The sequence below is a fragment of the Atractosteus spatula genome, chromosome 18 (assembly GCF_055471065.1).
Source record: "Atractosteus spatula isolate fAtrSpa1 chromosome 18, fAtrSpa1.hap1, whole genome shotgun sequence".
NCBI lineage: Eukaryota > Metazoa > Chordata > Actinopteri > Semionotiformes > Lepisosteidae > Atractosteus > Atractosteus spatula.
The window spans coordinates 17979644-17991684 of NC_142723.1; the positions used below are offsets into that span (position 1 = coordinate 17979644).

General features: G+C 36.7%; 1 long non-coding RNA gene across 1 annotated transcript in view; it reads right to left on the bottom strand.

Annotated features, from left to right (window-relative positions):
- LOC148818739 (uncharacterized) overlaps positions 1-7712 on the bottom strand; it is a 73360-nt gene extending 65648 nt beyond the window's left edge. The window contains exon 1 of the long non-coding RNA XR_016094413.1: positions 7627-7712. This is a non-coding gene — a long non-coding RNA (uncharacterized LOC148818739). The remainder of the gene's footprint in view (positions 1-7626) is intronic.
- Between the last annotated feature and the right edge of the window lie 4329 nt (positions 7713-12041).

Consider the following 12041-nt stretch of genomic DNA (forward strand, 5'->3'; position numbering starts at 1 on the left):
ACAATATGCAATGTTACCAAACAATGCAAACAATGTGATATTAAAATGATTAGAAAAGAGCTGTGGTATTTTCCGTCAGATATTTCTTTTGTTCTTGATTAATTAAAACAGGAAATGGGGACCCACAGAGCAGCTCACGCAGTAAATATAATCGTGCATAATGCAGGTTGAGCCAGACAGTCCACATTTCACTCGTTTGAGACTGGGCCATGTCATTAACCCACTGTAAGCATGAGTCTCCAAGAAGGGATGGCTTGTGACTGGACATGCAACAGTGACCTCATGAACTTGTCAATCTCCTGTGAGCTTAAGTGTTATCAATGAGCATTGCGCTATGCAAATGGTTTTCTTATTGATAACACGGTGCTAACTTTGGAGGCAAATGCTGAGTGACTTGACAGTGAGCACATGGCAGGAGTGCAGGCATGTGTCTTGCTAGCGAAAGAAATACCAGCTAACTGTACACTAATTGTGGGTTAATCAACAAACAGTGTCAGAATGGGATATCCTTTATCTACAGGCATAAAATCCTTTATCTACTGAGTCTGATTTTTATGTTCTTTCCTAAGGAGTGGAAATAATGATCCCCAAAAAGGTCAAATGGAGCACATTGAACAAGAAATAGAAAAAAAAAGATGCAAATATGTGAGCCAAATCAGTTCCCCACAATCATGGTAGTATAAAACAAATCTACAGTATACTGGTTGTCCTTTTTATATATCCTTTTAGCATTTAATTGACTCTTCACTATAAGTTGAAAGACTTTACTGACTGCCTTCTATGTCCTCCTTCTCTTAAATTATTTTTTATTCTCACAGATTCAAGCATTTTCTCCCCCTAAGTCTTAAACATGGCTTGTCAAAATGTCACTCTGACACAATTATCTGAACTCCTGATACTTCCTTTTGAAACAATAAAATAAACTATATTGAAATATAAATTACACATCAAAGCTAAGCAATGGCTTAAAAAATAAAATAAAGAAAAATGATCACTGTTTCTTGATTGTGGTTTTTTACTGATGTGGTCTAACTGAATTTCAGGTTTTTTAGTTACAGTACATGGAAATGTGAATGTAATCTGAATATTCTGAAGTTGAGGCATATGATAGTTAGTTTTAAGTGATGGCCTTTTCCTTCAGTAATTACAGAGTTGGAAATGTGCAATCCCTAAAGATAAGACATTAATATTGTCTTTGTAAATATAGAGAAATATGGCAACATATTACAATGAAATACGGAATAGTCAATAGAGGAAGTCACAAATAGACCATGGATTATTTCAGTAAGTAATAACCTCATGCAATTACATTACAAATACGAATAATTATTATAAAATCTTACCAGAACTACTTAAATAACTTAAGTGCATATGTAAAAAAATATTCTGTTCACAAATCTGTGATTCTTCTTATTAGATTAACGTTTTATTACTGTTTTAGTAATGCGTTACATAGACCAGTAGAACAAAATAAAATTAAATTTTCCAGCACTGACAGAGTGCTGGCAATTAAATATTTTTTTAATTAAAACACAGTACAGTAGAGATTAATTGCCTGAGACTATATCTGGTTTACAGTCTGTCTTAGATACTGCTTTTCAAGGCCATTTACCTTGAGCCTAAGTTAACTCAAAATTACATTTATTTAATAGAAAGGTTTAACAATTAAATACCAGAGAGGATACTGGTGCAGCACAAGGGATTTTAATTCTGCATACAAATGTTTTGTATGTTTACTGAAAGAGGTATTATCTTGAATATATTTAATTAAAATTTGTTCTGTTTATTAAAAAAAGATTAATCCCGATAACACATTCTGTTTCAATACCCCTTTATTAGTGAGACAAGAATCTAGCAGCCTCTGTTTATAGCTGCACCTACAGTACCAGTCACTTGATGGGAAACAAACTGTGTTACTTAAGTCAAAGCTTCAAGGTACTGTATACTGTATAGCACCTACTGTCTGGCACTTTGCATAATCATAAACAAGGCTACTCTGTTACCTAGTGCTGAACCTACAGTATGTACGGATGCTTAAATATATAACAGTTAATCATTTATTAAATATGATCATGGTATGTTATGCTCATAACATACCTTAAATACAGAGCACATTATTCGAACTATACAGTATTTTATACAATTATGAAACCTAGAAATAGCACCATACATTAATTCCAAAGCAATAATATCATATATCCAGCAGTGTCAAATGCTGTTTTACACTGAATAGAGTGTTTGATAATCTCCTAGGGGGTAAAGACCTACACAGCTTAGTGTCCTTCAATGTCAGGTTTATTGGTTTTTGCTTTCAAGCAACCAATTGACCTGAGGATCTCATCCACGCACTTCGATAAAGAAGCTTCCACAACATGGCGGGTAGCTTGCTCCACACTCCAACAACCTTTTGTGTAAAGAAGTGCCTTCTGTTAAATGCACTTCCACTTCATGTGTATGTGCTCCATTGGTTTATGTTCCTGTCAAATTGGGAACAAACCTTGTCAAAGCCCACCTGTATGTCCAGTGCACATACATCAGATCACTGGATCAAAGCAAAAGCACAAAATAGATTTCCTTATTTAGAAGAAAGCTGTGTATGTACGCTATCAACAAATTCTGGCATGTGATTTAAGTCTGACAAGCTTGCCTTCTCCTGCAGTATGGAATATGTGGTTTCACTAGACTATCAGTTAAGTGATGTACTGTATGTGATCTGTGGCATGTAGCTGCTGATCACATGAGATTGAGAAAGTGAGGAATATACTATTGTATTTTTAAATGGGTTGTTATGGTAATGACTATTCAGTGGTATTATTGTAGAAAGCCCCTTTAGAACAATGACGGCTCTTTTGTTTGCTGTTGAGCATATTATTGAGTCGTTGATAATTTTATTGATAATCTAATGAAACCACACACTCCCTGCTACATATAGATGTGAAATCTAAGCAATTAGATATAAATAACTACTGCTGTTCAGAGGATACCACTGGGGGAAGCTGATGCAGCTCATTTTTTTTCTTGTCTGTTCTGTCCTGCATAAATAAATAATTATATGTGATAACTAATGTGATGCTGTGCTTACTCCAGAACTAGAGAGTATAATGACTTGTCTGTCTGTTGATTTCTGTTGGACACTGGGCTGTTCCCCAACAGGAAATAAAATTAACCACCATCATGCCTTCTATTGTAACAGCTGAAGATGTTTTGCTAAACAATTTTATTTGATCATTAGATTGGGAGTGTAGATTAAAGAGCTTGTTGCACTGTGTTGATAAAAAGTCCAGGTTTAAGTCGGAAAATGTCCCTGCAATGCTCACAACTCCTAAATGTGCCCAACACACTGCACATTTTTCTTTTTTTTATGTTGACATAAATATATATATTTGATTGATGACAAATGTACCAGAAAGACAGGTGAATGGGAGCAAAAGGCCGTGGAGATAAAATTAAGTGTTGAGCAGCTGTAAATACAATTCAGGAATATGAGTAATAACAGCTCGAAGCAGTTTGCAAACAAGCAGCTGTCTTGATAACGGCAGAGGCAAAGACCATCCAGTCTGTGCTGGTATAGTGATGATCTGTGATACTTAGAGAAGCTGACAGGACGAAACAGGAAGGCTTAAAAGTGTTGTGGATGAAAATATGTCTTCCGGTGAGCATACACCTAGATAAGTGTATTCAGTAACAGAAGGGGAAGGGTTCAGTTATTTGAAAAAAAGTCATATCTAGGTTTAAGTTATAGTGCTGGCAGTATCTACATACAGCACAACTAGACTTTTCTCCATTCTGGCTGCTGAACTTCAACAAACAGATCTTTAGCCAACTAAGGGTATTGGATTCCTGTGAACTAATTTGCACTCTGATGTCAAAAGTCTCAAGAGCAGTGGAAAATGACCTGGCTTGAAAACATTTGAAAATCCCCCCAAAATATTCTAAAGGCAAGCTTTAAAAAATGGATGACGAAAATAAGTTTCCAACCTTACATATTAAGTTAATCGCAGAAAAAAAAAATACCTACAATAAAGTGTCCAGAGGGCATCAGAGCAAAACAGTCAATTGGTAAAGGTCTGGTTAATATTCCCTCTCTGTTTAATATGAAGCTCTTCCCTTTGAAATGGTTCACAGCTTGCACCTCTCTCAGGACTGTCAATCACACTCCTCTCCCTTGATTTCGTATTGATATTCCACAGCCAGGTTTCCAGCTCTCTGACCCAGTTTTCCAGCGTGAGATTTACAGTCCCTGCAGTTAGCTGCTGCAGCCCTGGATGGATGCACAGGGGATATATTTATGGCCAGCACTCTTGGTTGTCAGGCTGAGCCCTTGCTTTGCTCACCAGAGAAAGGAGCAGGGTGGTAGTAAAGAGAGGAGAAAGGTGTTGAGATGGTTACATGGAACCATTTAATGTTTTATCAACATCATATTCAGCTCCGTTCTCACTCTGATGGAAAGGATCCAAGTTATACTTATATTAATAATTCATGGGGCTACCATGACTGTTTATATACATCATTCATACAGCATCATTCAAATCCCCTCCATCAGAGACTGGAGGGGAGACCAGTTTTGTTCATTAACATTTAGAGTACAATGCATCCCTGTACATTCACTAAAACAGTATCTTTACATCTCTGAACAGGATGCAAAGGATCCTCTCTAATATACTGTATACAGCAGGCAGTGATGAGGAAGTTACAGTATGTGGTGGTGGTATCATTTTATATCAGAAAAACTGTGCACTTAGAGTGTAGAGTACTGTACACTCTAAGTGCACAGTAGAGTAAAGTGTACTGTATATAGAGTGTAATCAAATATATAGTGTAGTCATGCTAGAAAACAATATAATGTTCCCATTGTTATAGGACTACTGTTACATTTAAAACCAACGATTATATGACTACTAGAACATCAGGCACTAATCCACAAACACCTGGTGAGAACATGCAAACTCCACACAGACAGATGCTGAAGGGTGGAATGAAACCCAGAGCAATGTAGCTTAGAGGCAGCTCCAACTGCCTCTGCTGTAAAGCTATTACAGATCTCTCCATCTGAATCCAGACAGATGCACATTAGCTCAATAGCTTGCCAGCCTACTAGTTTTAACGCATCTTGTGAGCAGTAATTATTCAAATTTCTGCAGTAGAAAGCTTATGTACACTATATGCATTTATATACAATGCTCTGAAGCTAGTGAGCAGGGTAGTAGCAGCAGCATATTTCAGAGACAAGGTATCACATTACTGTACTTGCCAAGATCGCTATTTGTCAGCCATCTAATTTAGCGTTGAGGATTGAAGAGAATGTAATGTGAATTTTTCTTTCTGGCAAATAATTCAGTTTCCAAAATAATTTGATACAGTGTGACTCTATGGCCATTCACTGTCTTGTTCCTTTGTAAAATGAACCTAAAGCTTATTGGCATTATAAATGCTAATGAATAAACATCACACTAGTCTTATTTTAGGTTAGTTATTTTGCTATTACATCCAAATTTGATGAGAATCTGAAATTTTAATCTGTGTTTCCATGGACACCAGAGCTGTCAATGTTTGGAAATACAGTAGTAATGTCAATATTCTATTTCACATTTTTGTTTCAGTTTGATATGATAATTACCATGTCTGACAGAGAAATTAAACATTAAAAGTTCAATGGATCTGAGGGTCTTCAGCCTATACAGTATATAAATTATAAATTATAGTATATCACTGCCAAAATAGACATCTTTTCTGCTTTGATCTCTCCCTGTGCTTCCAAGGGTGTAACTGCTTCTTTTTAAAAATAGTAACAGAGGTTTCAAAATTTACCTTCAATTGTTGGGCTCTACAAACAACTTCAAATGAAGTAATGGGAAAACACTGTCTGAAAAGGACGGATCCCTCTTTTGTTTGTTAGTTTATAGTGTTATCTTTGTCTGATCTCAGCTAACATGAAGCCAAGTCAGCCCTTTTTCGCTGAAGACCTTACCTCTTCAAAGTCTTTTAACTGATGTCAGTCTTAAATTGAAGTCCCTGGTATCAGACCTGACATCACCTCCTGTAACAGGCGTTTTCACTCTGATGGTTGCTCCAGAGCAAAGGAAAAGTACTGTAAGTGGGCTTTGTTGACTTTAACACCTGCACCTTTCTCGATAACAACCGTTACAACTTGTCATTTGTAGGACAACATCTAAGGTACTGTAAGTATATTCAGAGTCCCACGAAATTCATAGGTGAAGAACCTGCTTAATTTGTCCATCCATCCACTACTCTTAAGCTTCTGATATATCAGCTGTTGCTTTTTAATTAAATATCTAATAATGAAGCTGATAATGAGGCAGAACAAAAGCATAATATTTAATAGCACAAAAAACACAGAAAACTGCGAACTGCTGTTGAAAGTGGTGCGATGTGAGAGTTCATACAGTATAAAAACATTGAGGAGACAGAAAAGAAGCCCAGAATACAGCATTTTTCACTTTGTCTGCGTTAAATTTTCATCGGAATTAGTAAATAAGTAATCCAGAGCTAATTTCTTGCTATTTGACAGCACCAAGTTTACATTAATGATGAAAAAGAAGTACAGTATGTAAAGAAATAAGAAATCTGATGAGAAAAAAGCTTCATGTGAATATTGTTTGTTGTATTTTCTTATAATAATCAAAGACATTCTATAAGTAAATATAGATGTGAGTGCAATCTTATCTGAATATTTCTTATATATCTTACAGTCGAAAATTTTAAATTACCTTCCAAAATCTATTTGATGACAAACTTTTAAACATATACTGGAAAGCTTTTTTTAACTCTACTCTAGAATATACATAAGAAGACATAAAATAACACTATAAAATCCAAACCAATATTGAGAAACCTCTGGTAATTAAAAAATCTCAAAGTACATTGCTCTAAAGTGACAAGTCATTCTTTTGCCATAGTTAAGCAAGACTGTACATCACATATGCTTGAAGACTGCATATTTATCAAGCTAATTAACTTGAAGAAAATTGCTTTGTTAATCAGTAACCCCTCAATAATTGCTGGTAATTCCAGAAGAAATATATGTGCAAATTCCCCATCTCTATTTTTTGGACCATACATTATGTTGACACATCAATGCAAAATCATTCAAACATGACTTTGTGTGAGAACTCGACCCTTTTGGTGGTGGTCAGTTGTTCAAAGGATACAAAATATATATTTCAGTCAACTGTTAAAAATGTCAGTGCTGACTTTGTGCTGGAGTTTTTAATATGTGTACCTATTACCCAGAGACGTTATGTGAACCAGTGGTTAAAGGAAAAAGGCTTGTTAGTGAGAGAGAGTTTACACTGGCACAACCAAATTAGCAAACCTCATTCTGATCCATCTCCTAGCATCTATCTGACACGTTTTGTGTAAAATCACCTGCTAAATGTACTATTGTTGTTGATGTTGCCTATAATCCTGTGAGTCCCTGAGAATTAGATTCTTCATTGCATTACCTACTGTCTGCTGGCTTGCCCCAGTTTGTTTTGGCGATAGACAAGGACCTATTCAAAAGCCTCAGAACCTAAGCACAGTATAGCTTAAGTCTTATGCTGCCAGACGGACCAATGCAACATGGCTTATAGAGGATTATAGCACAAAGCCAATTTCCCTACTCACCTCTGCGAGTTCAGGTTAAATTGTCCAACAGGAACAAGCCGTTTCTTCGCTTGGTCTTTCTCGTGGCCCCCTCTTCATGGTTTCCCTGGCTTTTTCTACAGACACAAGACAGACACCCGTTCTTCATTTATCTCCTGTTCCGAGAACGAAAGTACAACTCCATTGTCATCATCTCTTCACACCAGATTTAATTTCCTACGACAGTATACCGTGTATTTGGGATATGCGCAAGGGGCCCTTCAGAAGTTACAGTACAAACCCTATTCTGGTAGCCCTGAAACGAGTCAGCCATGAATACAACCAGCAGACCTACCCCGGAAATTAACCTTTCATCACAGACAAGTACAAAGGGTACAATTAATTACAGGGGGGACAAGAATGTAAAAAGTGTTATGTAAATGGAATTTATTCTCAATTTATTCTCCTATCTGTTTTCGAGAAAGAAACAAGAAAAACCTGTACAAGAGGCAGTGTAGAAAAATGTAAATTCAGAACTTTTGCTAAACGAGGTACTTTTCCCAAAGGATGTGGGGCAGAGGAAATATTTCGAGTATTAACTATTATTTTGTCCTTTCAGGAAGGTCCACAAGCAAATTTTCCTCTCAGCAATATTTCTGGTAGAATATCATAAATGTCAAAATATAAAATGTCAGTTTTAATTATGCACACTATAAGTTTGCACGCCAGTAAAAGAATTTAACATGTGGACTTGAATGAATACTATTAGCTGATTAATTTCTGCTTCCAGAGAGTGTCTATGGACAGCTGTGCCTGGACTCATGGGGTCAGCAAGCTCATCCAACTACAGTATATACATACTGTATATAAAACACAGAAATAAAAGAGATCAACAGTCTTATAGTGAGTTGTGACAGATAGTGTCATGATAACGAAGTTACAGAGAGAAGAAGCATTCATGACCCTAATTAAATAAGGAGAAAAAACATGTCTCGCATCATTTTTTTCCCCTCAATCCTTCTGGCATACATTATTAAAGTTTTAGTAAAGGACCATGATAATGGAGAAACTGGATGTTGGTTATAAAAGCATTGCTGTACATTCTAAACAGTTTCAAAGAATCAGCTGGGATTTTTTTAATGCAAAGCACACAGACTTTGAAGAAAATAAAAAGATACAGCTTAACTGTACTGGTAGCAATGTACAGTTGAAAATGAGTGCCGATTTTCCATTTTTAAAAGAAAAAAATGAACTACTGTATGTTGAAGGCAGCTGTTTTTGTCAATATGATTTGTGCTACAAATATTATTAATATTAATCAAATATATATGAATTAATGAACAAATGAGTAAGTAAATAAATGAGTAAAAGAATCATCCTCATGAATCATGAATTGCATATCATGAATTTTTATGGAGTATCTTGCTCGAACCAACAATTATTTTTAGATGCACATAGGATTCTGTTACATTGAAATTTATATTATGGCTGAACTGCAAAGACGGTGACCTATAGGAAATATATCTTGATCTCGGCTATATGACGTCCTGCACACTTTTAAGAAAGTGAATTAGCTTTATATATTTTTTTCCGAACTGAAGAGACACCATCCTTTAACAATACTAATCTGTGTTCATGTTACTGTAAGTCGCAAGGAAAGAAAACCACAATAAACAAAGCAGATACACCTTAATCAACTGTATGCTTATAATATAGCACTTTATTTAGTGTTTTATGTATACACAATAGATATGTTGTTTCTAATATTAAAGACATTCAGAATAATTTATTTTCAGTTAATAAGACTCAGATGATCCCTTTTTATGTACTGTATAACGGATACATATGTGCACACGTGTACACGTGGTTTGTATGTTCTCCCTGCGTTTGCTCGGGTTTCCCCAAAGAAAAGCCCCAGTTTCCTCCCACAGTCCAAAGACATACTAGTGTGTTAAGTAGTTTCTAGGAGAACTGGTGCTGGTGTTAATGAATGCATCTCTGTGTCTACACATGCCCTGCTATGGATTTCGGTAACCATTACTGTTCAGATCAGTGGGATTGGCTTAGCCCTCGAAGATGGTATATCCTATATAATGTATCTCCCAGTACTACTAGGGATTGTAAAGCAGTAGTAGGGGAGGCCTTTTTTCCCAGTATACCGTGCTATCGGGAAGAAGACTGATGTAAGTGACCTCACAAGAGACATGCAAAGGAACAAGAAACAGGTTTATTCCAGGCTGAAAAAAAGAAGAAAGAGAACACAACATTTCGGCCATGGAGCCTTCTTCAGGTGTCCCTGACGTGTTCTCTGAAGCGGTCTCTGAGTCTCCTTCAGGTGGGTATCTCCGAGATACCCACCTGAACTACTACTGTCACAAGAGACATTATTGGTGCAGATGTCACTGGTGCATTCCTGAAGGCAACATCGTAACTGGCTAATTCAGAGAGTCTCGGAGGTTTAGAGGCAGTAGTTTATTAATAAAATTCCCCCCGAGAAGCAACTGAAATGCTGCCCACATCTCAGAGTGGTCCCATATCTTTATGGATACCTGTGAATATCCAGTCCAATCAACGGAGCAAATTATTGCAACTGTAATCTCTGGAGGTTGACTGTTAGGGCTTTTTCCTATTTTTTTGTGAAGGTAGCATGCCTGTATGTATACACACACGTACTGGTTGTTCTGTATATTTATACATCCACACAGCTATAATAAGGGACAAGTGGGCTTTCCACTGCCTCCTTTGTTCATGTTTAATGACCACTTCAGTGTTCCCAGTTCCATTGCCATGCTGCATTCACAAACACATTTAACACCTCCTGGAAAAAAATCAAAAACCTAACCTGAAACCAATTTCGCTTCCCACAGAATTCTGAAACGCTGCTAGAATTTTAATAAATGCAAGGACTATAGATAATGTAGTTTAATTAGCTGGTAAGGATGCAATTTGCATTTCAGTGAAAGAGGTGATAGTTATAGCGCCTCAGGCAGCTGCCATCAAGCAAAAGCCTGTGAAAACACGAATGAGGGCAGAGCGAGGAGAGAGCAAAAGTTTGGAATCTTGTGCGCCATTCTTTTAATTATTTATCATAATGATTCCATTTAGCTGCTCAATGACCCGTTTCATGGCATTGAGCAGGGCTTGGAAGGAAAGGGCCCCTGGCACAGCGTGCCTTGCAGCTGCAAGAGCCCACCTTTAACCATGGAAGGCTTTAATAAGGGCCTGGAAACATCAATGGGCTTTGAAAAGCGTTGTGTGTCGACATCACATGGGAACATTTGAAATTTAAATGACTATTAAAGTGATATCAGTAACGCTGTTGTTCTCTCCATCTGAAAGTCAAGGGAAAGGGAAACAGCACAATGGAACATAAGTGTTGGTTTTTTTTTAGGCTTTTCCCCCCCTCTCTTGTTTCTGCACTACCCTAGGCTAGCACAAGCCAATCTTTTTAAAAAATCTCAGGTAATGTTTTTCTCGGCTACAGTAGGTCACCGACTTGCTCTTTCTACAGAGCTTCAGATTTAAACGCTATAAATGCAGATACAGTATATCTCAGTTCAATAATAAAACCGAGGTCCCGACTCGCTGTAGTCATTAAAAATCAAAGGGCTTGAAAAGAGTAGGGGTGTTACTCCTGGCCAAATTTCCCCCTGGCCTTTACCAAACATGGCCTCCTAATAATCCCCATCTCTGAACTGGCTTCATCACTCTGCTCTCCTCCCCACTGAGGCGAGCGTAATGCTATTATAATGTATATATATCTACACAGAGACATAGTTACCATTTTTCTATTTCAATGTGGTGAAATTATTTTAAGAAACTAGAAAATATTCTTTAAAAATAAAAACAAAGCATTCTATATTTTGTGGCAAATTGTCAGCATTCATTAAAGCTTTTCATCTGTTTAGCACCATTAAGTTGCTGCATGAAGCAGTTTGTAATAATCTGACACAAATCAGTGTAAACAACAAGCCCATCAACCGTGCGAGCCATCTGTCCAGAACAAACACTAAACAGGAATAAAATGAGATGCTCTGGGAACTGCTATGACCCTATCGTGATCTTCTCTTTGTAATAAAGACTGCACTCCAAGCACAAATCCTGCAAAGAGAGAATGCTTGTGCTCATATCCTCGTGCCTTACAGTCTTTCACACACAATCACAAGGTTGTTACAGGACCTCAATTAATGATAAAATATCTATGTAGTTTAAGTGGCCTTCTCAGTAAAACTGAATTACATTGAAATTAATTTCAGTTCTATTCTGAGTTAAATTACCCTTTAGATTATTGCAAATTTGCCGTAATAAATATCTTGTGGAAGACCTGCATGCTTTATTGTTTCTTGGGGTTAAGTGTACTGTGAGAATAGCAAATAAACAAACTCATAGGTATAAGATACAGATATTTAGTTGTTCTCATCGTAATTATTTAAAATAAATCATTAAAATAAGCAAAA